This window comes from Eschrichtius robustus, chromosome 2 (genome assembly GCF_028021215.1).
Source record: "Eschrichtius robustus isolate mEscRob2 chromosome 2, mEscRob2.pri, whole genome shotgun sequence".
In the NCBI taxonomy this organism is placed as follows: domain Eukaryota; kingdom Metazoa; phylum Chordata; class Mammalia; order Artiodactyla; family Eschrichtiidae; genus Eschrichtius; species Eschrichtius robustus.
The window spans coordinates 105324650-105351786 of NC_090825.1; the positions used below are offsets into that span (position 1 = coordinate 105324650).

Here is a 27137-nt window from a genome sequence, read left to right on the forward strand (position 1 = left end):
GGCCCCCGCTTGCCGCAACTAGAGAAAGCCCTCGCACAGAAACGAAGACCCAACACAGCCAAAAATAAATAAATAAATAAATAAATAAAATTAAAAAAAAAAAAAAGACAAATGTACAAGGTAAATATGAAATAAGCAATACTTTAAATATTTTTCTTTAACTACATCTAAGAGTAAAAAACCCTTTTCATCTTACTGAACAATCGTCATTTTATTGAGAGGAATGTGACTGAATATACTTCGTGTTGAAAATCTAGATTTAATTATTTGTGATGTGTTAATTTGAAGGCCTAGTTTTAAGTTCAATTTATTTTACATAGGTGGGTTTTAATGGCTGTCATAATTTTAAGCAATAAAACCACATACAACATAAACATTTCCAAACTCTGTTTTCACAATATTCTCTCTATAATAAGAGTTTCTTTAAAATTCAGTTATTTCCTTAGTCTTAGAATGATACCTTTATTTTGAGAGGACAAATTAATTATGTTTTTAATTTTTTAATTTTAATTTTTTTAAAATTTATTTATTTATTTATTTATGGCTGTGTTGGGTCTTCGTTGCTGCGCACGGGCTTTCTCTAGTTGTGGCGAGCGGGGGCTACTCTTTGTTGTGGTGCGCTGGCTTCTCATTGCGGTGGCTTCTCTTGTTGTGGAGCACGGGCTGTAGGCGCATGGGCTTCGGTAGTTGTGGCGCACGGGCTTAGCTGTTCCGCGGCATGTGGGATCTTCCCAGACCAGGGATCGAACCCGTGTCCCCTGCATTGGCAGGTGGATTCTTAACCACTGTGCCACCAGGGAAGCCCTAATTATGCTTTTTTAAAAAAAATGACCTCTTAGTAGCATACTACTGAAGTTGCTTATTATCACAGAAGTGGTTAACAAAATATGAGACCATTTCCTTTTCATACAAAGAAAAATGAATATAACTTATTGGTAAGTTTGACATCTCAAGTATTTTTCAACAAGGTAACCAGCAAACCTCTGTGAGGTTTCATGGTCCCTTCTTAACCTTATACAAAATATCGTACGGCTTCTGCTATATGGTGTATTAAAGGTTTGTTTTTATAAAATTAACTACGAAGTAGCATTCTGCAGCATTTTGTGTTCCTCTGGCTTCAACAAGTTGGCTGCGCTAGCTTGTTTATGAATGATACAGTGAATGAATTTCTCTCTTGTAACCTTACCCTACAATCCTTCTCTAAGGAACAGCTGCTGTTTAAGAGGAAATGCTACTTAGGTTTTTTCATAAAACATTTTCATTAAGATTATGAATAAATCTCATCTAGTGGTGGCTCACCAAAAAGAAGCACTTAGTATATTTCATTGGTAAAAGAGAAATGAACCAATACAATAGATTAGATCTCACATCTTACCAATGTAGAACAAGTCTTTTGCTCCCCATAACTTGTTCTAATACGGTATTTGCTTCTTCAAGATTTCAGCAATATCTTCAATAATACTTTCAGCAGCATTTTGACAAAGAAACTCATTTTAGATAGATTGTTTTTAACATATCTTATCTGGTCTTACATTAGGAGGAAGAACAAGTGTTTCCTAAAGATATGTAGCTTTTTTACTTTTGGGTACAAGTAAAAAACGTCAAAAGAGGTTCAAACCACCATTTAGTTTGATGAAATTTCATAAAGATTAGTAGGTGAATTTAAACATTGGTTAAAAAAAAAGTTGCAGAGGTTATCCTCCATGTTTTGCTAATCATGGTACCTTCATATTATCATTAGGAAATTTCTCAAGGCAAAGTATACACCTCCTTCTAAAGTATTCATTCTTAATGATAGTAGATGTAAGTCTGTATTTCAGTTATTTGTCTTGATAATTTTGAGATCTGAGGGCTGATTTCTGATCAGAACTGATTGTACCGTTGTTTTTAACTCACAACGCAGCTAACAAAGAGCCTGTCCTAGAATGAAGTGTCAGCTCTTCCATCCTCATATTGCTCCCTTGTGATTGCTTTCACAATTAGTGATATCTTTAATCCATACTTTGTTTTTGCCAGAATCTTTTTAAGCTACTTGCCCTGTTTTTTTTGTTGTTTTTTTTTTTTGTGGGGGGGGTGGTGGTTATTGTTATTGTTGAAAGCTAGTTTAATTGAAACTAGTAATATTCTGCAGATTAACTTAATTGGACACATACAAATACAGTGCAACATGCTGTAGACAAGTGAGGGGATCATTGTCAACCCTTGTATGTTGAGGGAAACTTACTCCTCCCTCAGAATATAGGACCTCCTGACTTGAAGAACAGGGGAGGGTACAAATACAAATTCATATATAATAGTAAAATTTAATTTTTCTTATTTTTGGAGTATAAAAAATGAAGAGACATTCTAGTACTTTTTTCCCATGCCCCATTGGTTTATCTTGGAAATTTCACTTTCTAAACCCTGATCTAGATAATCTCCAGTGCCATTTCCAACTCAAAAATTAAAAATTAATGGATGTCCTGCTAGAAAGGTACTCTCATTGACTGCTCAAACAACTCTTAGATAATCCCCAAACTTATGTTTCCTGGTAGCTCTGGAAAAACCCTCCATCTACAAGTCTACTGAGTGAGGAATGAAGGCAGGTTACCTGGGTGAGTCTTCTCCTGCTGTCACCTAGAAGAGAGCCTGGTTGAATTCATCCAGAAGGACCAGGTAAGGTCGGCCAGTGTCTGTCTCCCCATTAGCCTACATTCACATACTCCTCAAATGGACTGGCAGTTTTTAGCCTCCACAAACAGTAAAGCATGTGATTGTGATGTGTCTCCAAGCAAAATTATTCAGCACACACAAATTTCACTTGGAGGCCTTGACAGCTGCAAGTGGGAAGTATGTGATGGGGTCAGGTGTTCTCATGGTTGTTCTGGACAGCTCCATTTTGTGTGGGAAGAAGAAACAAATTGTATTCTATTATGTGGAAGGCCTAAGTTTTCTAACTTTAGAATCTGTTAGCACCTGGATTATTTTCTTTGAATGTGGTTTTGTACATTTGCCATGCTGAGGGGCAGGAGCTCCAGAAGTCTAGTGTGTTCTCTGTGGCCAGTGGTAACAGTCATCTACCAGGCAGTGGGCCAGACAACCCAGTTCAGTGACCAAAGCCTATTTCAAGAGTCTGAAAGGACAGACATAAACATCTAGGAGAAATTATTTGTACAGCGGCAAGACCTGGTTACCCTTAAGTAAAATCTCTTAAGGGACTAGCTTACAAGAACATAGGTAGGTTTTAAAATAAAGAAAGACAGGGACTTCCCTGGTGGTCCAGTGGTTAAGAGTTCACGCTTCCAGTGCAGGGAACACGGGTTCGATCCCTGGTCGGGGAACTAAGATCCCGCATGCTGTGTGGTGTGGCCAGAAAAAAGAAAGAAAGAAAGACAGGACCAAAAGACAGTCTTTGGAATTTTGTCCAGTCAAATTTCCTCCATGAAAATTAGCTTCTCTTCTGTTCTTTGAGAACTCCCAAGAAGGAGATTACAAAGCCTCTAATTCCTTTCCTCTCACAACCAGAGTCTTTCATGAAAGCTAAGGATAAGTCACTCTTAGGAAATTAACCTTGATTGGCTATGTCTGTATTTGAGGACAGGACAGTGTAGAGACTATAGGTAACATTAAGGCTTTCTTTCTTCAGAAAGAAAGTTTTGTTAACAAAAAGAAAGACAACAAGAAAAATAATTCTATCTAAGTTGTTTCCTGTATTTTAGAGATTCCACCAACATTATCTACTGGTAGCTCTGGAAAAACCCTCATCAGAAAGCCTAAGATAATAAAGGGTTGTATGTATCTCAGTTAAAATTATGTGATACGCTTTTCAGTAGGCTTTTTAGAAAGTGACAAGATGGCTCTTATAAATGAAGCTTTCATCTGTGCTACTTCCTTGCACACAGGTTTATAAGCACTGGTATTGTATTTCCTATATGAAGGGACAGAGGTTATTAACTGTGTGAATCTTGACTGGGTTCCTGTTACATGTTTGCGTACTGGATTCCCTCTCTATTTTCCTGTGAACCTAGACCCTCCATACCCACCCCCATCCCCCCATTTATGCCCTTCTTGCATTAAAGTATGAAACCTACTGGTTAATCTTGCTTGGAATTTGTGATCAGACAAATTGTATTTGAGCTCTTCCATATAACACAGGTAAAAGAAACAGCCAAAATAGGAACTCAAACAGCCAACCAGTAGCCTGGTGAGCATTGCCCTTACAATTAAAAGTTGCCAACCAGAAAATTTTACATCTTTCTCCCTGCAGAAAGGAAAAATAAACGGTCTTGAAAGATGAATATAATCATAGAATATTAACACTGGAACAAGTCCATAAAAACAATCCATTTTTTTTGTTCCTTTTCTAGAAGAGAGACATCAGGCTTAGAAAGGAGCCTGGGGACTTACTGCATATCCACCTCTTGTTAGAGGCAGAGCCAGACCCAGGCTCAGGGTTCTGACTAGGGTCAAAGAAGAATGGGGGACCTGGCCTTCTGGTCACTTATGTTGACATCAAAGAGAAATCTCATAGCAGTAACTAAAATTAGATAACCATTTTCATAGGGTGGTAAGGAGTTCTACAAGGCACATAAAGATTTAAATATTTATTAGTTATTCATACATTTTTGAAACTAGAAAGGGATTTTTTCAAAGATTTTCAAAGCACAAATCTATTTCAGGCACTCCTAAATATTTTCTAGGATGTTCCCACCAACATCTGTCAACTGACAGAGGCCTAGAAAATGAGCTAACTTTATAGCTCACAACCAGCTTACTTCATCGTGGGCAAGAACCTGGCACACACAATGGTGCAGCCAGACCCAACTGCCACATCACTTGTGTTTGCTTCAATCAGAAGCCAACAGACCTCTTCCTGCCAAATGGAAACCACTCCCAGAATTTTCATTCCAGAGGGACGTCTGTGAGAGCTGTGCTTCTAACCCTTTTCGAACATACCATACCTGGATCAGGAATAAAAATGTAGGCTCTGTGTTTAAGCTGGAGAAGGAATAAAGACTAAAAAACACTGTCAAAATACTTTCTTCTCATTGAGGCTCCAAACCACTCAGCTCACCTCTTGAAAGTTATAACCTGCATGAAATAATCCTAGTTCAAAGTGGAGTGTTTTAATCTGCATTAATGACCTTTGAAAAGGTGAGCCTAGGAAGGCCTCTGAGATTCAAGCAGTGAAACTATCTATGCAGAGTACATGGAATCCATGAGCCAGGGTGCTCCTGTGAAGGACTCTGTGCTGGAAGTGAATGAATCCTCGGTGCTCTAAAGACAGACTCAAATTCAGTCATCTCGGCATGCCCCCATCTGCTCATCCAAATAACCGCCGGCTCTCTGTGCTTGCGTTCAATTGCTTAATCAAGCATGAGGGGATGGTTTCTCTCAGAATCCAAGGCTCCATCTTGGTCTGGCTCCCCCAAACAAGGTATGGGGCAGATGCAGGAAAGCACTGCTTTTTTTCCTAGTCTTTTGTTAAAATTAGAATATGCAAATGTATGCAAAGTTAGGTATCTTCTGTGGTGAAAATTCCCACATATAAATATTAAATCTTCCTCATATTACCCCAAAAATAAAAGTAAAAAGCAACTGGATTCCCTAAAAGTGTACTTTTCTCCCATATCCATATATAATACTACTTCACATTCAAATATTAGGATAAATGAGATTTCAAGAGAATTCACTTTTAACTGGCTGCTTACTCCTTGTTAGGAATTTCAACCACCGGGTAAATCTATACCTATAACTGTATATAGCTGATTATCACTTCCCATTTATACTTCTAGAATGTGAAGGGTACCATTTTAATTGGTATTCAGAGGTCTGCTAATGTGCAGACCCAAGCAGTTCAATTATTTTGCCCAACTGGGAAAGTGAGTTATCTAGAAACAAATGGGAATGACAGATTAAAAGGCTATCCTTGTTAATACTTTCAAATTGGGCTAAAGTTAGTTATACCCTGTTGAGTTCTTCCACTTCTTAGGATGAACAATGCAGTAAGCATGTCGAGACATATTGCTTGGGTCTCTAATCTTAGCTGTGACATTTCCTGTCTCATGTCCTACCATCAATAGTGACCTACTTGCTATACTATGTGACTTTCCAACTGGGTCTTTTAATGCTCACACATGGGAAACACAATTATTTTTATATTTAGCACAAGGTATAGCTGTGAAACATTTCAAACGATTTCTAGTTCAAGATATCCACACTAATCTTATTTGGTGGTAATCTTTTTTTGCTTTGTCATTTAGAAACATAATAATAGTTATAACCCATTAAAAACAAAGCTTTCACCTTTTTTAAAAAAAATGTGAAAATGCCACACTATGTCAGTATCTAATAAATTGAAAACTAATGAGCAAAAGGTAAAAGAATCATGTCCTAGTTACTTATCTTGTTTGAAGAACTGGACACAAATGATTCTTGTTGAAAGTGACAAGAAACAACACTGCTGGTATTATTTAGGTTTGAAATTCTTGGAAAAGTGAAAATAACTTATTAATGATGATAAAAGAGTAGACAAAAACTAACATTCAGAAATGCAACAGAAGTGTACAAAAAGAGCCACAGGATTTGTTAGGTAAAACTAAAGCTCACCAAAAAACAATGCACGATGAGATTACAAATACTGAGCAAGAAAGCCTTATAATACAACAAAATATGTCTGAAAGTAACTCAGGAAAGTTGATTTGCTAGGCAAAGTAAAACTGTCATCCATAGATTTATAATTAAGAAGAAAGCCATCATTGCAAATTTATGTGTGTATGTAACATAGCAAATGACTGTTTAAAATTTTAAGTCTTTTCTTGTTAGCTTTGATCCACAAACTCTAAAGAAATGAACAAAGGATCCAACACTCTAATGAGGAATACTTGTTCCATGTCACTAGTGAGTAAGCAAATTCCCAACACTTAACCAAATCTCCAAAACAGATGTCAGGAGTCTGCAATACACCTATTTAAGTGAATTTCCAACTCTGTGGCTATACCAGCTCAAAAGCAGCTGCTTTTGTGAATCATAAAGGGCCTTTCAAAGCACAGTGTTCACACATGGAAAAGCACGTGTTCTACTTTGCCTCTGCCAAAGAAGCCTCACTGCCACCCCCAAATCCTTGGGAAATATTCCAGCAATGTGTGTGCACCCATTATGGATTCTTTCTCATTGCTACTGCTTTTGCTATACATTTTCTATAACCTCATGCTGTTTCCCACCCACACAGCTTAGAAAGAAAAAAGAAAGAAAGAAGGCTTTGTTGAGCCATAGAAAGGCCAATCTACTGTATATGAAAACTACCCTATAAAAGGCAGGCTCTCAAGAGCTTACATAGACCATGCACCTGTCTAACTTTAGTAGTAATGATACGCTGACCCAGCCCTTTAATTACTGATCTCATTGTCACCTGGATCCTGATGGCCTCTTACCCAATCACACACCCAAATCTACCCAGGTTATAAAGTGAGGAAGAAAGGGGTCCCTGCCAGGATGCACATGAAGGAACAGCATCAAAACATCCTCTTCCCTTTTTTTTTTTTCTGACTTGTCTCTGATACAAAACAAAAACAAACGGAAAGAACTAGATTAAAAATTACTCTCAAATGCAGATGTATTCTACTCACCATAAAATTTAGATCTGCTTTTGGAAATCTGATATGGGGAGTGTAGCTGAGAAGTGTACTTCACAGTAAGCGAGTCTAACAGGTTTGTGTGGTAGTGGAACACCAGAAGGCAGAAAACAGCATCAAGTGAGTTTAGACTGATCCTGGGCACAGACGCTGTAGTTTGCGAGGTCACCTGGGGAAAGATCTGGGGAAGATGAGCAGGTAGGAGGGAAACGTGAAGTTCTTGTCAAAGTTGAAATGATGATTTATTTAATTGAGTGGTAAAGTCACACTGCAAGCCTCAGAAAATAACGGCTCACAACATATTTAGCAAATGACACGGCAACCCACACAACTACAGGGAAAGAAGAAACACAAACGCACGTACTTTAATAGAGAAGGTCCTGAGCTGAAAGCCAAAGAAAAGGGACTTCGGAAGAAGGCTCTCTGTTTCACTTCTGTCAATCCCGTCCAAATTAATATGTAAGGTAAAGCTATTTTTCAATTTGCACCTTCATAATTACTTCAGAATAATTAACAACACAGTTCTAAGAATAAATCATTTTAGTAGATACCTGAGTGCAAATGAAAAATTGTGTCTAAGAGAAAACAATTTTATTTAAGTGAATTTGCCACTCCAAATTATCATGCAATTATTATTCTCCCAATTTACAATTTAGCTTTATATGTATACCTTCATTATTTTAAGCGTTTATGCCCTGAAATTAAAGGAGTTGACATCCTTAAAACTATAATCAATATAAAAACTAGAGTTAAGAGTATTACTCAAATTTCCCTCTTGGATTAAGCTCTTGAATTCTTATATAATACATTGTAGGGCTCCCCCAGTGGCGCAGTGGTTGAGAATCTGCCTGCCAATGCAGGGGACAAGGGTTCGATCCCTGGTCCGGGAAGATCCCACATGCCGCGGAGCAACTAAGCTCGTGTGCCACAACTACTGAGGCTGTGCTTTAGAGCCCGTGAGCCACAACTACTGAGCCTGCGTGCCACAACTACTGAAGCCCGTGCTCCTAGAGCCCGTGCTCCACAATGAGAGAATCCACTGCAATGAGAAGCCCGCGCACCGCAATGAAGAGTAGCTCCCGCTCGCCGCCACTAGAGAAAGCCCGCGTGCAGCAACGAAGACCCAACACAACCAAAAATAAATAAAAACACACAAACAAACAAAAAAAACATTGTAGTAAGTCTATCTTGTTTTCCAAAAAACTTTGATATCTATATTTTATTTTCCCTCAAAGAAAGAAAGAAAGCAGGCTTTTTTAGTTCTCAAATTTTGCAGGAAAAAAAGCTACAGCGTGCATACTCAGCTCATTGACAATTATTATCCTACCTTATTCCTAGTGTAGGAGATAAAAGACTGACAATGGATTCTTAGAGATTAATACTTCTAAATATTAACTCCATTAACTTATTCATTTGATTGTTCATTCATTTTACATATACAGCCAGGGTCTCTGCCCTCATGGAACTTACATTTTAGCGGGCGAAATAGACAAAAACAAGTATACAAGTTGGTAAATTACATAAGATTGTTCAAGTACCATACTGGAAACAAAAATGGGACAGAAACAGGTAATTGGGTGGGCGCCCTAAACAGATTAGATGGAAGAGTCCTGGGAGGTGCCTGTGACGAGGAACCCAGAATGGAAAAGAGGCAGTTGTTCAAACCAAGGACGTGTGATCCAAGCAGAGGGAACAGCAAATGCAAAGGGTCAGAGGTGGGAGTGAGACTGGCTTATTAGACAAACAGCAAGGAAGCTAGCGTGCTTGGAAAACTGAGTGAGGGCAAGAGGATAAGTGGTGAGGTCACAGAGATGGGCAGGGCCTGATCACTTAAGGCCCTACAGGCCACAGAGTCTTGAGACTGTCTGCCAAGGCAAAGGAAAGCCAAGGAGCGGAAGGCACATGAGCAGATGAAATTGAGTCTCAATCTGAGCTTGCCCACTATGTGGCCTAAGCGAATTGCTAGCATCTCTTAGATGCTAAATTCCTAATTTATAAAAGGGCACTCAGTAAATAATGACCAGTTGCAATCATCAGTAATAATCATTATTGTTACTGCTCTGATATGTAAATAAAGTTAATAAAAAATTTTTACATTCAAATAGGCCTATACTGTAAAATAATATATCAGAAATATAGAATTATTGAGAAATAAGCAAATGAATCTCTTTTATTCAGTAAAGATCATATTCTTATTGAGGACAAATAGACATAAATTAGTACATTCAAATTCATTAGGGCTTATTGTGGTTCTAATCAGAATAATTATTGATCTTGGCTCAGTTCTGTCCTTAATTAGTCTGCATTTTCTCTCCTTGTCAACCTAGCCTTGTCATTTTGTATCCAGAAATGTGTAGCAGTTCAGTGGTACCTACCAACTACACAGCAGTCATAAGGGCGAATTTCACAGTTATTTTTCAAAACACAATGTGTAGTAGACAATTATAATTGCCTGACAGCATCTATTGCCCCCTCACTTCCACACACATATTTCTTCCTTACTAACAGAATCCTGATTTTGTTCAAATTCTTCTCTTCCCTCCCTCAGGCAATGATGGAGATCCTCTTGCTAGTGACTGATTTAGAGATGGGGCATGTGATCCTGTTCTAATCAACAGAAGAAAAGGCAGGTCTTCTTAGATTCTTGTGGGTAATGTTTTCATACTCTTCAAAAGGAGAACCTCTGGAAGGGGGATCCATTTTCTGTGCTATAGATATTGTCATGCTTGCAATGACATGTCTGTACTACTGCAGCCGCCTTGCATAAAAGAAGAACCAGTCTTAAGTGAAATGGTCCCTGAGGACAGCAGTGGCAGAGATGAAAGGAACCTGTATCATTGTCATTGTGCCACTGAATCAACCAATCCTGCTGCCTGACCTGCTTCTCTCATGAGATAATATACTTCCTTACCATGTAGGTCAATTTGGGATAGTCACCCAGAAAAGCCCAAGGGGAAAACACCCTAGAAATCACAACAGGAAAATGGTACTTTGGCATGTGAAGTTGGTACCAAATGGCCTGTCTCTGGCTTTCCCAATCTTTCAAAAACTTTGACTTTCATCTCCCACTTGCCTAGGACATCTGTTTTTCCCCCAGGACCCAAATAAAGCACAGCTCTTATTGGTCTTTTTTCCCATAAGGCTGCCAATTGTGAACCTGTATCTAATTACAAGAATATCAACAGAGAACACGTGGGACTAGCACAGATCCCAGGCACAAGCAGAAGCACTCCAGAGAGGAGGTGCAGTATTGTGATTTGTAGGCAGGAGGTATTCCTTTTCAGGAAGGAGGAACTACCATGATCATATTAGGACACTGCCTGTTTTTGTTTTAGTTATGTAGAGTTATTTTAAAATTAGGAAAATATTAGGAACCAGTAAAATAAAAAATCCATCTTAGAAAAAAGGCATAGATGATAACTGACTGTGTAGGGAAGGGATGCAGTGGGCTTATTGCTTGGGGAACTGCTGGTGGGGGATGGGAATGAAGTAAAATGAAAGATTATATAAATGTCTAATGATTCACAATAAGCAAAAAAGCAGTATGGCTTGAAACCAAAGTAACCATTCCAGTCTAATAAGCATTTTTCCTACAAGAAAATTATAGAATTATAAATTTAGCCCATAAGGGAGAGCAGAAACTGTAATGCACACAGATTTCATAATTTTGTATAGTATTTGAGAAACATGACTTAGAAAATAGGGTGCACATTATAACTGGTGAAAATTTGCTATGAGATCATAATTAAAACAGAATAGTAAATGGTGCCTTAGCTCTTGAAAGCGTCACTATCAGGATTCCACTTAATGTCTTCACTACTAATCTGCAGCGAAAAAGGAAATTTGTTCAATGTGAGGATGGTGTCTAGCTGTGAGAGGCTGTCGGGGCAGGAAAGTGGGAGAAAGATATCTGGAAGAGTTAGAAACGATACACTTTAAGTAGATCAGGAAAAACAACCTGAAACACCAAAAATAAAAATTAAATAAATGAAGGAGAGGAAACTGAAACTCACTGGAAATAATTCTGAAGGGAAAGAAAAAAATGACAACTGTTGACATTAGCTATAAGGCAATCACCCAGCCTCAAAAGAGAAACAGGCCAGGGTTTGTTAAAACAACAAATTAAGAACTTATCAACAAAAGATGCATCAATTCATGTGTCCCGCTTTTAAAGAAATCAGGGTAGCCCTACCCCTCTCTTCCTTTCCCTATTCTGTGTATGCCTGGTTTGGCTTTTGTAGAAAGCTTCATCTCCTTGGTTGTAATGAATGTCTATTGCTAACAGAGACGTGTGATCTTGTTTCTTGTTTTTTTGTTTTTTTTTTTTTCATTTACTTATTTATTTATTTTTGGCTGCGTTGGGTCTTCGTTGCTGCAGGCGGGCTTTCTCTAGTTGCGGCGAGCAGGGGCTACTCTTCATTGAGGTGTGCGGGCTTCTCATTGCAGTGGCTTCTCTTGTTGCGGAGCACAGGCTCTAGGCACGCAGGCTTCAGTAGTTGTTGCACGCAGGCTCAGTAGTCGTGGCTTGAGGGCTCTAGAGCACAGGCTCAATAGTTGTGGTGCACGGGCTTAGTTGCTTGGTGGCATGTGGGATCTTCCTGGACCAGGGCTCGAACCTGTGTCCCCTGCATTGGCAGGCGGATTCTTAACCACTGCGCCACCAGGGAAGTCCCGATCTTGTTTCTCAATGATATAAAAGTGAGCAGGAGGTGGTAAGAGTGATTAGGCAGGTGGGGGGCGGTCACTGACAAGCATGGGTAAAGTTGGTGAAAACTGAGGTTTTGTGAGGCTAATCACTTTTGCACTGTGTAAGGCTGTCAGCGCATGTAATATCCCAGCGAGCAGGAGCTGCATTATTGTGATCTTTTTCTTAGCACCAGAAAGACATACTGGAATGCTCTAGGAAAGTTTTTTGAAAATGGTCAAAAATGCAGTTACTCCTGCAGGAAAAAGATTAATGGTAACACTGATTATAAGAGCTTTTATAACGTAGAGTTCTTACCTGAACAGAAGGGAAAGAGAATGTCAAAGAAAGGAAAACATTATTGGAGGGTGGGGGAAATGAAGGAGAGAAGTTGAAATTAGGGAAACCTAGGAGGTTAAGGATGAGAACTTTCCGACTATGAGAACCTCTGTTTGGGTAACACGTTCACAAAGGGTAAGAGGAAGAAGATTTGCTATTAGGGATGCTGAAAAGCAGATCTGAGAAAATGCCAGAGTCAGGCACCACAGGGAGAACCTCCACTGACTGCAGGGAAGGGTGACCTGTGTGTTGCACAGATGTTTGCCTCCACCCCTCACCCAAGCCTCCCTCAAGTCCTCCCAGGCCCCAGCTCCTAGGGGAAAGCAGAGCCCCGGGATATGCAGGGGCATGTGCTCCTGAATTAACAAGATCCAAAAGAAACCAGTATTTGAGTCTATGACCTAATCTAGGGTGGCTCATCTTCTCTGCTGCCTTGAACATTGAAATAACTTTTAGATGTAATCAGTCAATTTTCTAGTGATATTTTCTTGGCAGGTATAAGAAGAAAGCACCTATGTTAAGTAAGGCTTAATCTCCCAGATGAGACAGAAGATAGGGGTCCTTGATCTCTTGCAGTCATTTAAAGCTCGTTAGGATCTAACATAAAAGGGCTATACTAATGGCCCTGACCTCAGGCAGTTATGCTTAACTCAGCTGATCCATAAACTCTACCTGGACACTAGGCTGTACACCACCTCAGTAACCCAGCTCTGAGGTGAGAGCTGGTACTTATTGAAGCCCTCAGACTACATCATAAACCTGACTATGTAGGGACACTTCCTGAATAAAAGGTGGTCTATCAATGAAAAATATTATACAAGTTAGTCTCTGAAATAAAAATCTGCTGGAATTATTTAATTTTTTTTAAAAGCTTTACTTAAACAAATGCCACGTTTCCCCATTCAGCAGCCTCTAGGCCCAGCACCATCTAGTTCCTCCAAGACCCCCAAACCTCCCATGGCCAAAGCTAGATCATCACCTACATTGGATGGCAAAAGGGACCAAGCCATCTGAGACTTCAAAAGATGTGAGAGTGAAGCTGTCCCAAGTCTCAAAGTGGGGTCCATGAATCAGCTGCTTTGTCAAGATATGACAACAGGTATGGGAACATCAAAGGAACCAGGGGAGATGGCCTAGACTGGGTGTGGGGGGGGGAGTTGGAGACGTTCTTGAAGACACAACAGGGAGGCGGTGAGAGAAGAAGGCAAGTCAGGAATGGAGCAGAGACTCTGAACATGGAAGGGGCAGGCATGGATGATAGTTTTATGAAGTGTTAAGACTAGGGCTAAAGCAGAAAGTCTGGGACTATGATTCAGTTATTACTACCATGCAGACTTTTGGTGAATATCCTGTGCATGTCCTTTTAACGCCTTGCAGGTGTTCACCTGTAATTCTTTGCAGCCCCTAGTGCACCTAGCAACTATTTCTTGAATACCGTCTCTTGAGAAGCTACAAGATGACAGGTGTGGTCCCTGCCCTCAAGGGGCTCCCAGTCTGGAGGGGGGGATTACAGGACGTAAGGACTCTGCTGGCTGTATACAACCAGGCCAAAGAAGGGCATGGAAAAGGTTCCCAAAGGTGCTAATACTTGAACTGCATTTTGAGTTAGCTAAGCTGAGAAGAGGTGCTACCTATGATAGGTATTCAATTACTACTTGATAATTCATTTCCGTCCATTTTGATTTGTAATGATTACCTGGAAGATTGTTCAAGGACTAGGAGATAGTTCTTATCACCATTGTTTTTATTATTGTCAATCAAAAAGATAAACCTATCCATTTTAGTGTCTAGGGGTATAATCTGAAAAATACTATACCCTACCTTTGGCTGAGGTGAGGAGTGCACTTGTAATTTTTCTAATTACAAGACATCTTCTCGTTATACTTATTTCATAGCAAAAAGTTTTAAAAGATTTTGAAAAGATCCCATTTTGTTCACTTGAAATGTGTGTGTATATTTTAGCATAAAATATACTTGGCAGCTGCTAACATAATTGGGTGGCTACGTCTTGCAAAAACTTGATTTCTTTTTAATCAAATTTTCAGAATCATACTGGGTTTCTTGCCAGTGCTGCAATAGTGAGCAATAAATACATCATTAGATCAATGGTGGTCTGATGATGGATTACTCAAAAGATAGTTCCAGCCAAGAAGAATAAGCCCAGAAGTCTCACTGTGCAAAGATTAATAAAATATTGTTTAAAGCATAGATACTGAGTTAATATAGCAGGGAAGAAAACACTGCAAAATACAACAGAACAGCCAGGGGTTTATAATGTAGCGATACTGATCATGGATTTTCCAAAGTATTCTAGAGCAGCCACACTATTATATATGCCTCTGATTAGACTCAGAGATGAGAAGGAAAAAGTTATTGAAAGAAAGAAAGAAAGGAAGAAAGGATGGAAGGAAGGAAGGAAGGAAGGAAGGAAGGAAGGAAGGAAGGAAGGAAGGAAGGAAAGAAAGAAAGAAAGAAAGAAAGAAAGAAAGAAAGAAGGAAGGAAGGAAGGAAGGAAGGAAGGAAGGAAGGAAGGAAGGAAGGAAGGAAGGAAGGAAGGAAGGAAGGAAGGAAGGAAGGAAGGAAGGAAGGAAGGAAGGAAGGAAGGAAGGAAGGAAGGAAGAAAGAAAGAAAGAAAGAAAGAAAGAAAGAAAGAAAGAAAGAAAGAAAGAAAGAAACTAACCAGGGGAAGGCCTGCTGCTATAATAAATTATTTAAAGCAAGCAGGGCTAGTAGGTTGTGAAGACAATATAAAACAGAATCAATGCCTCCAAGAATACCCAAACCATCAGCACCTCTATAAATTTCTTACCACCCTATCTGGCATTTTACTGGAGGTATTTCTTTCCCACCACTCTCTCCATCCCATCCCAGCCATGACCCTTCACTTTTTGCCAGTTCTTTTCTCAGAGCTTAATATTTGTCTTTTTTCTGTAACCCAGGATGCTGTCTTCAGTTATATTTCTCAGCTTGTATCAGAAGAGTGTCTGTAAGGACACAGATGAGTGAATCTGTCACTTCATTCATCTGGATCTTAAATTTCCCGTAGAAACTATGTGCTGGGAATATCTAATAAGATACATGTAACAACATGACTTTAATATTATCCTTCTTCTTCTTCTTTTTTCTTAATATTGTTATAGTTAAATCCACAAAGTTAAAGCTAGAGTAGAACTTCTATAGCTCAATGAGTGTTCTATGAGTAGAAGGTATTATTGGATCCAAAAAACCAAAGTGAATGTAGGAGCTTAAGGGGGCATTATAGAGGAGAAAGAGTCAAAATGGCTAAAATTAAAGTATTAGGAGTTGTTAAAGGGCAGATTGATTTGAAAAGTAAATTTTTTATAAGTAGATTTCACAATGGGAATAAGGGTATGGAAAGAAGGGCCAAAAACTTGAATTTGTCAAATTCTTTTTGCCAAAGAATTTTGCCAAAAGTATGCCATGGCCAAAAAAAGAAAAAAAAAAAAAAAGAGTGAGAATTGTTGCTTAGAAGCTTGTAATGATCTGTGGCCCACTTTCCAGAAAAGTAGCATTCTACTGTAGTTTTTTAACTGGGCACAAATCAGTACCATTGTATAATCAGGGGCTGTGATTATACCTTAGGCTTTGGAAATTTTCTAGGTCCATCCAATCATGCAGAAGCTGGGCAAATAAAATATAAGCAAGTTCCTTTTGTCAGTGTAAAAACATTATTAGCAGCATAACATGACTCAATAGGCAAAGAGTACAGGTCTAAAATATTAGTCCCCCAAATTCTACATATAGGCTTTGTTGCCTTTGGGTTCTTTGACCTTTTGCAAATTACTTGCCATTCCAAGTCAAGCCTGGATGGTTAAGGTCAGGATCATTGAACCAATTATTATATATGGTGGTTAGCTTTAGAAAGAAAACTGTTCCAAGGTCACAGTCAATATAAAAAAAATTCTAAGAGGTGAAAAAAAAACTGTAGATGATATGAATGACTAAGCATGAGTCTATCATCTCATCACGAAGCTAAATAAAAACAATTCAAAACACATGGGCAACGTCTCAGTTAGTGGTGTCATCTTTGAATGTGAAAGACAGAATCTAAATAGGGTTGGCTCTCGGTGTCCACGGATGAGGAACCTGCAGATATGGAATGCTGACTGCACTCCGCAATTTTATATAAGGGGCTTGAGTATCCCCGGATTTTAGTATCTGCAGGGGTGGGGGTCCTGGAACCAATCCCCCGAGGATACTGAGGTATGACTGTATTATGATCCTTTTGTGGCTGCTGTTTGCTCATTTGTAACAAAGTGGGAAAAAATCCTCGCACTCAAAGGATTGTTAAGATAAGCAATGTAGGTTGCTATAAACATGCCTGCCAAGTGTTCCTCAGAACATAAATTGCTCCATAAAAGTCCCACTAATGATCCAGTGGCCTGGAAGAATCTAAGTTCAGTGTCCCAGCCTATACAGGTCCTTTTGTCATCAAGGAAGTAAATATTCTGGGCACTTCTGACCTCAGAGAAGTTATTTGTTTTTTAGGTACCTGGAGGGTAGAAAGAGGGAAGGGCAACAACTTCTGACAGATCCTTTCTTTTTTAAACTTTATCTAGGAGTCTTACACTGAGAACTATGCCAGTCTGAAATGGGAGAACAGAATTCGAAGGTCAGTATCAAACTACATATAAAAAAGCTAATTGGGGGCTTCCCTGGTGGCGCAGTGGTTGAGAATCTGCCTGCCAATGCAGGGGACACGGGTTCGAGCCCTGGCCTGGGAAGATCCCACATGCTGCAGAGCGACTAGGCCCGTGAGCCACAGTTGCTGAGCCTGCGTGTCTGGAGCCTGTGCTCCGCAACAAGAGAGGCCGCAATAGTGACAGGCCCGCGCACCGCGATGAAGAGTGGCCCCCACTCGCCGCAACTAGAGAAAGCCCTCGCACAGAAACGAAGACCCAACACAGCCATAAATAAATAAATAAATAAATAAAATTAAAAAAAAAAAAAAGCTAATTGGCAATAATTAATACACCAGAATCACACTGATTTGAAAGGAGAGGCGGCAATCAATTCTCAACCCCTCTCCCTGTGATGCTAAGAAAATCTATGTACCCGATTAATTGGACACCTCAAAATACTTCTAAGATGACTTTCTGAAAATGAGACTCCCTGGGCCTCTGGGTAGGTGGCCTGAGACACTCTCGCGACCAACAGGCAGACCAGCTGCAGCTTCCCAAGGAACTCCTTGACCTCAGATAAGTCTGTACTAGCCCTGCTGAGGTCCTAGCCCCCAAGCTCGAAAGAGTATTAGTGAGTCAAAGGTGGCTCTCAAGGACTGGGATTCTTCTACCTTTCAGGGAGAAATGCCCAACAATGTGAGTTAGGACTGACAAAGTTACCCCAGAGCACCCCAGGAACTCGCTGGACCTGGAGTAGGGAATGGATCAGGCTGGGGTGAGGTCTCAAACTACCTTGCTTCCCGAGACAGACTTCCTTAGAATTGGGGCTAACCTGGTTAGGGGATTGCTAAGGAGTCCAAAAGCACTTCTGAACACAGAACAAAAGGTACCATTGTTGAGGACAGAGAGTTAAAACATTAGCTATAAATTTCACATGGCTGGTAAATGCCACCTGGAAATTTTGGAACAATTATTTGTTGAATCAGCTCACAGACTGTAATTGTTCTTTTATATCATAAATGCCATTCCAGCGTTTCTCAAGATATGGTGAGAGGATCCCTGACATCAGAATCACTTGTGGGTGCATGTTAAAGATGCAGATTCCTAAGTCCTACCCCAGATTTCTGAATCTAATCTTGAAGACTAGAGTCCAGCCCATGAACTGAATTTTTAAGGAGCAACCCAGTTGACTCAGGTGATCCATATCAAGGCAGGAGAATTATTGTGTCTACATAGTCCATCAGAAATGTAAAGACATAGATTAGGGATTAGAATGTCTTCCCCCAATGTTTAAGTACCATAAAAATGAAAACAACACTTGTGAGGAGTTCTTAAGAACCATTCCAGTATTTTCTACCCACATATAATAAACACCGTTATTAAAATATAATTATGAGCATAAAATTATTGGGTAAAATATCAACTGTGCTTCTCAAAAATATTGCCTTTATTTTGTCACCAAAAGTAATTATGCTGTTAAAGGAATTTATAGTTTTTTAAGTATCAGTTTGCTGCAGGAAATTAATAAGCTGTTATACTCCTCCCATACCCTTTTAGTCATCAGAAGTTTTGTGATAAAGGCTTTTTTTCTTATTATTTTTTAAACTATAAATTGTGAACCATTGCAACTAGTGATTAGGCTGAATATGAATTTATATCCAAGTTATAAATTCCTAAAAATACATTTCATTAGAATTACCAAGGCGGTCTAGAGCTAGTAGATTAAATAGCTTCTGTAATAAAGCTCTATTTACTTCTGTTAAGATTTTTTTTTTTTTTTTGGTGCAAAACAATTCAGTTTTAATGCATTCTCTTACGAAGCAAAAGGAAACAGTTTCTGATATACATGTTACTGCAAAGCGGTAAACCAGTGCTGCATGGTTATGTGACAAGCACCACATTTCTTTTCCGGAAGGATTTTTTTTTTTTCCCTTATATACTCCTCCTTCCCAAACCATGCCTATTAATTACTTCACAAAATACAGTTTGCCATTTCTGAAGAATCAAACACTCATTTTCTCCCTCACCAAAAATCACACGTTCAGACTGAATTCTGAATGAAAATGGACTTGAGAGGCAGGCTTTGTTTATAGCATGTTGTTTCTACTAAGGGTTGCCCCCTACCCACGTTCCACCCTAGTGCTCCCACTGAAGTGTACATGTTATGTTTTAACAGATGGGCCGGCTGGCGGCTGCTGGGCTATAAAACAGGAACTGGGAATCTGCTTGGAGTGGTATTGAACTGAATGCTCGTAAAGTTCATGGACATACACCGACCCAGACAGACTAGGAAGATCCAAACATGCTTATACACACACTCACCATACACCCCACAGATCAGAGGGTCCATCTCTCTACCCAGAGGAAGTTCAAGGCTGTTTCCCCCTCCATATCTCTATTTCATTCGCTTATCAATTTTATACACACACATATAAGTACACACATATGTAGGCACATCTACATATGCATGCATAGCTATATATCTCAATGTTTTTATACATCCTCAAAGATCAAAATATTCCCCAATTCTGTTGCCAAGTCTCTACCTAGTACTTTCAATAAGCTCTCATTCACATCAAGTAAGAATTACAAGAAAATATTGCATTCAATTCTATTTAGTCCACACATAATATAAACTACATGTATGTAACTGCCCTCAAAAAAACAGCTGCTTTTACCCCTTACCAATGAGAGAGAGAGAGAAAAATCTATCCCAGACTGAGTCACAAACATAAAGTGTCAGGTTTAACCTTGAATCCTCTGCTGTCAGTTCCTGTCACAACTTCATCACTTAAACACACAGGTGCTCAAACAAACACCAACCGACCAGCCTGGTGGTCGTTTTCACGGCCTCTTCTTGGATTCCCCGAGGCCTCCCTGCACTGGGACAGTCACCAGTTACCCCCGGTCCTAACGAAGTCCTTTGGACACACCTTGCAGGTGGATGTGGAGGTCTGAGCACCTCATGAGGGATGCGGATTCAAGTGCTAATAAAAAGTAATTACAAAGTTTAATATCCGCGCTGTCAATTCCTTTCAATAATTGCAAAGCTCTGAAGCCCCTGCTACGGAACTCGACTGGTCCTAAAGTTCTCTGACCCCTAAAGATGCACCCGGAGCCCGATGATCGCTGGCTCGGGCTACGCATCAGACACACACAGGACTATCTGGTCTCACCGACCCCGGCGCGTGTTAATTTTTCAGGAACCCGTCTTCAACCATCTAGGAACTGCTGTCCGCACGCCACTGGACTCGAAGGCCGCCCCTAGCGCGCGTGTCGCCGCTGCAGAGGGCCAGGAGACGCGTCCCCGTACCCCACCTAATGATGGCAATTACAACATGCCAAGTTCTTGCGAACGCAGAGCCGCGTCCCGGGCTGAGTTGGGACGCTTTGAAACAAGAAGTTCGGGAGTGGGGGTGCTGGCAAGGAGTGAATCCCGTCAGCCCTGACCTTCTCACAGCCGACACGCTCGGACAGACAGATCGACGCGCCCCAGGACGCGTCCAGTCCCCTATTTGCCGAACAGCGCGAGAGGAGCCGCTCCCCTTGCGCGCGGCGACTCACCCTAGTCGACGAGTCCAGATGGCAAACCGACGCCCCTGCTGCGGGTCCTGAATCCCAAGTTGCCCGGAACCGGCGACAGCTCTCGCCCTAGCCCACCGGGGCACATTGGCTCCGGCAGGCACCTCTGAGGGAGCACAAACCTGGCGGCCGCCCCGGCTCAACAGCTGCCTGGAGCGCGCTGACAATTCACGGACCTGCTCAGCGAATGAGACGGACAGCAGGGCTGAAGCAACCGGGATCCGAAGGGAGGCGGGGCCGGGCGGCAGGAGGGGCGGGGTCAGATCTGGGCACGCCCCGCGGGGCGGGGCGCTCTTCAAAGCGTGACTGGCGGAGCCCGCAGCCAATCAGGGTGGCGCCCGGGCCTGGGGCGGCCGCGGGCTGTGCCGAGCGCCCGGCTCCGCCCCGCCGCCGCCGTCCAATCGCCGGCAGCCGAGGGCTGGCTGAGAGACGCGCCCACGGCTGGGAAGTTGCCTGAGGTGAGGAGCCGGGGCTGTGGGCTGGCGCTGTGGGGGCGCCTGCGGCGGGACCCCGACGCCTCAGAAGGGAAGTGGCGGCCCCGGAGGGCCCCTGTGGGCCTGGGGCCGCCCAGAGCCGCCGCGTGTCGGCGCGTTGTGGTGCAAGAAGCCCAAGCACTGCGCGAGCCGAGACTGGGTCGACACCGCCCACCCCTGGCGCCCGCAGGAGGTGCGTAACTTGGCTCTAAACGAGGCCCAGCAGTCGGAGGAAACTGAGACCCAAAGAGGGTGGGTACCGGTCCGGATCACCCAGCCGTCGGTGGAGGCCAGGGCCCGGAACTGGGAGCTGCGGGCTCCCTGAAAAGGCTCTGATTGAGGTCTGGTGGTTATCTCCGAAACAAAACTCCAACTCCGCCCGCCCCCCCCCCCCCCCGGAAGGTTCGCGACACATCCCTCCTCACCCCTGCCCTTCACACCACCGGCAGCGGGGACTTACCAGACGCCTAGCCTCCCTTCCCGACTCAAGGTGCCCGGGCACTTGCGCAGAGCCCGGGGGCGAAAGGGAGGCCCGGGCGCTGGACAGTCGGGCTGCCCGGCGGGATGGCATCCCCAGCGGTGGCTCCCCCTGCCGTTGTCCCTGGGGCCTGCCGGACGGACCAGGACCGTCTTCGCGGACTGGCACACCGCAGAGCCAGCCCCGGCCGTCGCACTCTGCGCGCCCTCGCACCCTCCACTTCGGCAGCCCCTGGGCCTAGCTTAGAGACCCCCGTAGTGGCGGGCCTGGGGGCAGCCTGAGCTCGCTGGGTCAGTCGTGGCTGAGTGGCCCCGAAGGAAGGCTTTAGGGGCTCTGCCCTTCCTGGCCGTTCCGGTCGCTGCTGCTCGTTTTGTGGCGGATCAGCTCTTCAGCAGGGGTTTAAACCCTTACCTTGGCTGCAGCACACATACATAGGGAGCTGGGGGTATCGAGAGTCAAAAAGCGGAGTGGGGTGTTGCTTTCCCGACCGAGGCCTAGAATGTTAGCAAGCCCTGGACTGTAGACTGGGCGTGGGAGCGGTCTCTGTGTGCCTAGAACTGCACCTGCCACAGGTAGACACCCAACCCATGTTAGTAAAATGAAGGTGTTCATGGCAGGCGAGGGGTCAAGCTCCCTGGTGCCCTGACACCACTGGCCATTGTCTGCCTCAGATCTCAGAAGTCCTAAAGGTTTTAGTCTCTCAGTATGGGTAACTATTCAGACTATCATATACGAGAGCGTATGGACCTCCACAGGTGTTATTTCAGTGGCTGCCTGGCCCCCATAAGGACCTGCGTCATAGGTAGCCCACCTCTCATGAGCAGGTTCTGATGAGGGTCATTGGCAGAAGGAAGGCAAAAGGCCCATTGCTGAAAAGTAGTGAAATGGCCCCTCTAGCAGGGAAACCTGGATCTCTGAGGTGAGCTCTGGCTTGGAGTCAGTTTCAAATTGTGTCACCTCAGCTCCCTGTCTCAATGGGGAAAAGCAGGCAGTCAGGGGGGCAAGAAAATCAGGGTCTGGACAGTCCTTATTAGGCCCTGAAAGATTGATCAGTGATGCAGAAATTGTGCATATTTAAACCTTTCCTCATCTAGTGAACCAAAGGACTGGTACAGGCAAGGAAGACCATTCCATCCAATTCCAACAGTTGCTTAGCATGCCGTGGAGTGGCCTGGGAGAACGGCCTTTGCCCACAGGGAATGAGATGTAGACCATGTGAATGGAGTATATACTAAGTCTCTCTACGCTGAAGACGGGATGGGGGATAGAGGAAAAATGTATTTCCTTGAATTTTTTTTCTCACTCCTGGATATGACTGGAGAAAAAGTTTGCCAACAGTGTTTATCATATTAACACCCTGTGAAGGTTTTTCACAGATGCTAATGATTATTTTAAAAATCACCTTGGTAATAGGAGCCAAACATTGGCTGTTGACTGTACTTGATGTAGTATTTGTGTTAAATGATGAAAAAAGGAAATAGGGGACTTCCCTGGTGGCGCAGTGGTTAAGAAGTCGCCTGCCAATGCAGGAGACATGGGTTCAAACCCTGGTTCAGGAAGATCCCACATGCCACGGAGCAACTAAGCCCGTGCGCCACAACTACTGAGCCTGCACTCTAGAGCCCACGAGCCACAACTGCTGAGCCCGTGTGCCTAGAGCCCGTGCTCCGCAACAAGAGAAGCCACCGCAATGAGAAGCCTGCCACTGCAACGAAGAGTAGCCCCCACTCGCCGCAACTAGAGAAAGCCTGCGCGCAGCAATGAAGACCCAACGCAGCCAAAAATAAATAAATAAATAAATTTTAAAAAAAAGGAAATAGGAAATTTCTTTTCAGGAAATAAGTTACAACTAAGCAAGTGACTTCCATGTCCCAATTTCCAAGGTTTTCTGTTTGTTTCATACAGACATTACTGTCATGGGTTCCTGGACAAGCAACTGGTCTCATTTTCCCTTATAGAATGGATGGCGTTGGAAGACTGTAGATTACAATTCATATTTCCACACCATGTGCTGTTGTAATTGTATTTGACAGGAGCGTATCACTCAGGCACAGACTTACTCCTTTTGTTGCCAGTCCCCCTAATGATCTCTTGAGTTTGGGCCATCCCCATATTCTACAAGGGAAAATTAGACCTGTTACTTGTTCAAGGACTCATTATGGCCCTATTTGTATTAGACAAACAAAAAAACATGAAAATCTGGACCTGGAAATCACTTGTTTAGTTTCACGAAAAGAAATATTCTTTCCCTCAAAGAAATGAGGAAGTTTATGGTATGGCTTGGGAATGAGAAGATTGAGGTGGGACCATGGAAGCAAGGCTGGTGCCTTTGAGGATGGTGAGCAAATTTGCCTTCAGGCACTGTCATCCACCTCTCACACTGAAAGAATATTTTGGGACCTTCTAAATTTCAATAGGGTGTGACTGATAGGAGCTGTGGGTTCTAATCTGAGTGGCTGCTGTGGTGAGTGCTCCTGGCAGTCACTTAACCTCTGTTTACCCTTGCTTCCTTGATCGTAAAACAGCAGTGGCAGAATCCACTGTGTTTATCTGCTTAAGGCGGACACCATAATGATGGTGACACAGCACTGTAAATGTACCAACTGCTGAAATGGAGAACAAAATGATGTTGAAATGGGAAAATGGTGGGGCCTGAAGAATTCCTTTTTACGCTTACAATTTCTATTCATTTTAATCTCAGTGGATTGCTGTCCTTTCATTCTACGAATGGAAATGAGGGAAAACAGCCCTCACAATCCTTATTCTTTGATTACCAAATGTTTCAGAAGCTTTACTTAAGTGAAAAGTATTTTCCCCCTTTCCCATGTCTACCACCTCTCCTAACATATATTCAGCTTGGAAAATTATTCAGAATTTGAACAGGTTGAGCAAAGAAGTGCAGTCAGAAGTAGCAGATTCTAATACCAGCTATGCTGTGTGTTCATTATGAGACCTTGGGCAAGCCGTTAACAGTGCCCATACCTTAGTTTCCCACCTGTGCAACTACAGTGATACTTACTAATTTCACAGAGGTAGGAGAGATAACTAATGGTGAGGCACTTTGAAATATTAATTGTAATATAGACTACAAAATATCATGTAGGTGTTTTTGGCAAACTAAAGTGTGGTGTTAGTTTGTACACCACAACTAGGAGATATTTTTGTAACAGAGAGAGTACTCTGGCACAATATCTGTGGCCAGGGTGATACCACCCACAAAACAATGACAGCTTATTGCATTTGAATGAAAATGCCACTGTTCCATATGAGAGTTATATTGCTACAGACCCAACTAAGTAAAAAATATGATAACAGAAATGGGTGGGGAAGGGAAGCTTCTATTCCACAAAAACATGGGATTTCCTCACACATGCCCCAGAAGAAAAACTACATTAAACTTCTTTAAAATGGATGCCACTATGTGAGTACAAGTCTGTTGAAAGACTAGAATGGTCATGAGAAAATGGCCTGATATAAAAATTAGACAGACTGGTCAGAAGTACACCAGAAGATAGAAAAATAGTCTTAATTTTAAAATTTCATAGCAAAATGAGTAACACAGGAATTAGACATTGGGGAAGGGAGGATCATGTGCTCAGGGAGGAAAAATGGACTCCTAACCTAAGTAAAAAATAGGAACAGTAAGGCTACTAAGAAACAGGACAAAGAATAATGGGCTCTGGAAATACCATAGACCAAGGGTTGGATTTTCTTTCCACTGCTTCCTAACTTTGAGACCTTGGACAAGTACCTTAGTTTCTCAGAGCCAGATGGAGTGGGGGTGGAAGGTGATAAGGTTTTTCTTACTGGCTTGTTATGTGTCTCAAACAAGAGTCTCAAACTCTCAGCACAGGGCCAGGCTGATAGTGGGCCCTCTACCAGTAATAATAGCCTCTAATATTAATTGAGCAATTACTTTATGCTCTGCACTGTTCTGAGCCTTTTCATCTAATGACTCACTTGATCCTCACAACTACCTTATGATGTCGCTGCCATCTCTTCCTCACTTTCTATCTATGTGGAAGTACTATTCCAGGAATAGTATCCTGCTATGCAGTAAAAGTCAAAATTCTCTTTTTATAGGTACTGGAGATATTCCAAACATCTTATTTTTCTATAGGCAACCTCTTCCTTGAACATACTAAGAAAGAAAATAGCATTTAAAACTACCATTGTCTTACTTTGATGTGGAGTGGGCTAATACAGCCTTTCCTGGTACCTAGAAAATCAGGCTACAGTGAGCACTCAGTAGCACATACATGACAGCAAAGCAAATGAGGGATTCAGAGTTTGACAGAAAGAAGGCCGTAGAAAACAAGTGCTTCAAAACTCCAAGCCAGTTTCCAGATCTCAGATGGTAAGCTCCTAGAAGATGTGGGCTTCTAGACAGTGTACTTCTCATCTGGGTTTGGGTTTAGTGGAAGTTAGTTCCCTTGAGGCAATAATATTGGAATGATAACTGGCTAGCCAAAGAAGGAAAAAAATGGATGCTCCCTTAGAAATGAATTCTATCATTAGTTATTATGAATACCCCAAATTATGACAAATTCATGTGTAAGTATGCCAGGGAAAAGTAGCCATGCACTATAATACACACAATCATTTATTACCCAAGAGAATTTAGGTGCTAATGTGCATGGTATTGCATCTGTGAAATTCTGAAACTCACAAAGGATTCCAAGATATAAAGCCAAATAAAATATAATACAGAGGGAAATGATTTTGATTATGTAACATTTATATATAGCATTTCATTTTACATTTCAAATTGCTTTTCAGTCATTGGTTTATTCTTCACAGCACACCTGGGGAGTACCTCCGTGCTGTTATCCTCTGTTCACAGCTGAGGCAGCTGAGACTGAAAGAGGCAAAGTGTTTTGTCCAAGAGCACAACAGGGGCAGGGTGACAAATCATGCATTCGTTCAATCATGAGTCTATTCAGCACCTACTCTTGGCAAGGCACCATGGTCTGTGGTGTACAGAGGTGGGTACTGTATACGAGGCCCCTGCATTGCAGGAAATTGCAGTCTGCTGGGACAATAAGTGGTTGGTGGATTATGTCTTCCGGAGTGATCTAGACAGCAAGGACCAGGGTTTAGAGGAGGAGAGGGTGAGTCCCCTAAGATTCCTAGAGACAGTGGGATTTGAGACCCTTGAGAGATGGGTAGAATTTTGGCAAATAGAGGCTGAGGGTGGTGGGAATGACACAGAGACACAAAGATGGGAAAATTCAAGATGTATTAGAGAATGTTTGACTGAAGCAGGGCAGTTGAGGAAAAAGGGCTGGAGAGTGGAAAGGAGCAGATTTTCCAGGGCACTGAATT

General features: G+C 42.1%; 2 protein-coding genes across 3 annotated transcripts in view; one reads left to right on the plus strand and one right to left on the minus strand.

Moving 5' to 3' along the window:
• The window catches only part of MARCHF3 (membrane associated ring-CH-type finger 3), a 148783-nt gene extending 127741 nt beyond the window's left edge, over positions 1-21042 (minus strand). For both annotated transcript variants that reach the window (XM_068534384.1, XM_068534385.1), the window contains exon 1: positions 20844-21042. The gene's annotated coding sequence lies outside the window, so the exon portion shown is untranslated. The remainder of the gene's footprint in view (positions 1-20843) is intronic.
• A 503-nt stretch (positions 21043-21545) lies between these two features.
• Positions 21546-27137, plus strand: part of MEGF10 (multiple EGF like domains 10) — a 370667-nt gene continuing 365075 nt past the window's right edge. Inside the window, exon 1 of the mRNA XM_068535791.1 lies at positions 21546-21586. The gene's annotated coding sequence lies outside the window, so the exon portion shown is untranslated. The remainder of the gene's footprint in view (positions 21587-27137) is intronic.